The following is a 4,351-nucleotide window of genomic DNA, read 5'->3' as shown; positions in this document are numbered from 1 at the left end:
TGAATAGTAAGATTTGGGGAAGTTTGTGTTAAATGAAAAAGAAAGGAAAATATAAGGAAGGCAAATTCTTCATCAGTGAACAACCATGGCCCAGAAGGTTACTGGCGTGGCACTGGCTCTCCTTCTTTAGACTGGGACTGATTACCATCTAAACACGAAGTCAGGTTATGTCACAGCATCCTCATCAGGTGCTTTTCGTTTTCATTTCCTTCAGTTACAGTGTCTAACTCTGTTTTTGTATTTCCATCCTCAGCTCTGTAAGATTCAACAATAGCCTAGAGAAGTATGCCTTCATAGAACAGCACAGAACAATGAGCATCCCATGTCAGAACACCATATCACAGTGCCACTTTGGCAGCCAATGCAAGCATGTGACTTCTTCTGATCATTTCTCTTGGTATTATCAAGATATGATGCTTTCTATTAGAATATTGGTATGACAAAATTTCTATGAAGATTTTATTAGAACTTATAAAACATTTGAAACATTTGATATAATTGATTCAATTACCAGCTTTCTACAGGTTGCAGGATGGTCTTTAAAAGTTCCAGTTTTCAAACAGTAAAGATGTCTGTTTCTGGCTATGATGATTATATATCCTCTGACTTTTCTCATCAGTAAAGCAAAGGTTCAGACCTTCTATAGCATTTGCTCCTCCAATTGATCTTCCAACTGTATCTGGAACTAAGGAAGCTATTTGTGAAAGCTCCTAGTGTAAGCAATGGGAAGTATTCCCATAAAACATCATTATCCAGAGGCCCAGAGACAACTGGGAGGTACTGAAGCCCTTTAAAAAACTTGATCACGTTGAAGCAACAGTAACCGTCTGCTCTGCCAGCTGCCAGGAAGTAAGTCTGCAGGAAATATTTTTACAGAAGAACAACTGGATTTTCGTAATTTGTATAGATTATGAAACCCAACCTTTGACATTTCAGGAAAACAGGGCTCAATACTGAAATTGTCTCAATATTCTTTGTGCTGAAAACACCACAAGAAAGAGGTAGGGGAAAGGAGTAGGGATAAAGATTGCACGACTGTGCTCAAAGGGAATGACCTATAGGTTAAATAAAATATCCAGGAGTGATGGTTGTACAAAGTGAGCAACAGCATCAGACAACAAAGAACTCTTCAAGGATGCCCTGAGCTTTTATCTTTACAATAGCTCCTTATGTCTGTATAGCTTTCTACAGATTACAAAATACTTCAAACACATTACAACAACGACAACACTTTCTCCCCCACAAACGCAAATCTTACCCACATCAGGTAAACTAAGGGGAGATTAAAAGGAAAACACATTTCTGGTTACATATATAGTATTTCTAGAAAGGAATTTTGAAATTTCTGTCAGTTTCATTTTGTTGTTGAAAGGTAAGGAAAGTTTCTCCAAGTTCCTTGAAATGGCGTGTGTTCTTGGTTATGAATAACCCTTTTTTTCCACTATCTGTATTTTAAAGCATGTAATTCAGGGTTTCTCAACTTTAGCACTATTGCCATTTGGAGTTAGATGTCTTTGTTGTGGGAGGGTGTCCTGTGAATTGTAGGATGTTTATCAGCATCCCTGTTCTCTACTCAGTAGATGACAGTAGCTACAATTACCTTCAGCAGCAATAACCAAAAACCTGTGCAAATGTTGCCAAAGGTCCCTGAGGGGGCAACATTGCTCCCACTTGAGAACCATTGCCCTAGGTCGATTGGGAATTAGGGGAGTTAACCCATTTTTGGTAAAAGAATGTAACAGCTGTTTTGATTCAAATGAATTCCTGCATGGAAAAAAAAACACATATGTGTAAAAATTTTGAAGACTTATTATTTAACAAATCTACTTACTGTCCACTAAACAGAATACTGTTGATTGTTTGAACATCAAATAAGCAAGTCCCAATATTTATTGTTCCACTGGGCCAAATGAGTCTGTTTGATACCTTTTGGAAGAATTTATTGTAACTTTTTTCCACTGGCATACATCTACACTTTGGAGTTCGTCCTGATAAAAGTTATTTCCAAAAGGTCAGATTTTAGTTTCTTATTCTTTCTGCCCTCTCTTTCCTGTAGCTAAGAACAAAGAGTTTGTGATAACAAATTTGACTGTCGTTACACAGAACTCATGCTGAATCTTTGATTAACATGTGTTTCATCCTTTTCATGGAAACAGAACCTGTATTGACTCAGTTCCTGCTAAAGTAATCACAAAAGACATGTTCTTTCATCTCCAATGATAACTTAAAAAAATTAAAATAATCTCAATTCAAAATAGAAACTCATCTAAGACAATTGAGAGTAAACATTTTCAGAATTTAAATATGTAATAAAAATTGTAAAAGAATGAGAATTACTTATAGGTAAATGTTAATTAACCTAATTTGAAAAATGGGAAGCTTTTTTTTTCAATCATTGAATAATATCTGAACTTGGAAGGAAAGCAAAATGTCAACTTGACCCTAGCAGAAACTTGGCCGTGGAACCAGGGATCATCTGGCTCGGCAGAGTTCCAGCATCTGGACGTAATATGATATTCTCAATTGAGAAACTGAAATTCAGTCACAAATGAATCCGAGAATGAGGTAGGAAAGTGAAAAATGTTTCGGGATGTTCCTACTTGATAAAAGCGTAAGGACATGTGACCTAAAAGCACATTTAAAGTAATTTCTTCTGTGAAAGAGTAGAGTTCATCTTAAAACTTGGGATCAGGTATCTCATTCATCTTGCATTGGATTTACAGGCCCATTGCCCTGGCTTTCAGGTACACTTGTGGTAAACTTACCCTGTGACATGTCCATCTTCTATGTGTCTGTATATTTTACATTCTCTAAATGCAAAATCCTTGTTGTTTTGCAACAGTTTTAAATTAATTAGAGCCCTAAACTTTGCAAACATTCATGTATTGCTGTTGAGTGCCAACTTTTGGGCTTTCTGGAAGTATGACATAAAGATCCAGAGAGAAGCAGCTGCCCCAACTTCTGGTTTGGAAGACTGTAAATCCAAAGCAGAAAATCATTTAGCTTTAAACACCAGGGCTTTCTTTTAGAAAACAGAAGCAAAGAAATACTAATTGTCTTCTCAAGACTGGGCTAATTGGTTATTTTGTTTTGTATACTTATACAATGTTTATGGCAATTACCACGTATCAGCCACTATTCTAGGCATATTCCAAATATTAACTTATTTCTTCCTGGAAACAATCCTTTGAAGTTCATATTATTATAATCCCTATTTTACAGAGGAGGACACTAGAGAAACAAAGTTACCTGCCCAGGACCCTTAACTGACAAAATGTGAAGCCAGATTTCAAACACCCACATTATTGTTTGATAGTCTATGCCATTACATACTCTACTTTGCTGCCTAAACTGGAAATAAAAATGTAATTGCAGCAGCTTGAACTTGGTACCAGGAGCCAGAGGATGAGGAAGTCCCGAGAACTTAGACAGAGAGATCAAAACCTGGAAAATCAATTTTATTGAGAGAGCCAGGAGTCTGTGACCAGAACATAAAAGGAGAGGAAAGGGTCAGGAATCAGGAAGAACTGGAAAATGAAATTTTAGGAAGGTAAGGGAGCCCCAAGGAATGCCCAAGGAAAGATTTGCAACATCTACATATTGGGGCAACCCTGTGACATGGGCGCATTGGGCTAACTTAAAGTAATAAAGCAGGATTTGTGGAAAATGCTCTCCCTGAAAATTTATCTCTTTTCCTTCCCTCAGCCTTCTAGGGTGCTAGGAGGTCGTAAGACAAGAAGGAAAACAGATGGAATGTCCCAACCTGACATGTTTCCGCTAACATTTCAAAGATTACTGTTCATTATTTGTACACCCTTCTCACTAGTAATGACTTCCTTTTCTTCTAGGACTGCTCACTTGATAAAGATAGTTCTTGGCTCTGAGATATTGATATGCTTAGAATAGACAGTGAAAAACAAATCAAGATCCATGTAACATATCATCCTTATCAAAATGTATGGGAAAATTGATCTAAAAAAGCCTTGATCTTGTAAAATGTTAAGTGAAGAAAAATACCATCACTGGGTAAGTTATATTTGTTATATAAACCAACCGGGGTGAGTGTCTAGAGCTTATTATACTATTTTGTCTATTTTTATATAAAATTAAAATAACTAAAAAATTAAAAGAGTATGTGACTAACTTTCAGAAACAATGATGACTTGAATACAGTCTTTAATTGACACTTCTTCTCCAGATTATCACTGAACTGAGGAGAGATATAGAAAAATATAGGAAAGTCTATTTAGTCTGTAAATCAGAAAAGTGAAAAGTACAGGCAAGGAAATCCTGCCGTATGTGAAGTCGACCCTGACAACGCCTTTGTCAGAAGTGCAGGGATATATGATGA

This window comes from Chlorocebus sabaeus, chromosome 11, assembly GCF_047675955.1.
Source record: "Chlorocebus sabaeus isolate Y175 chromosome 11, mChlSab1.0.hap1, whole genome shotgun sequence".
Classification (NCBI taxonomy): Eukaryota; Metazoa; Chordata; class Mammalia; order Primates; family Cercopithecidae; genus Chlorocebus; species Chlorocebus sabaeus.
This window is presented reverse-complemented; position numbering follows the sequence as displayed.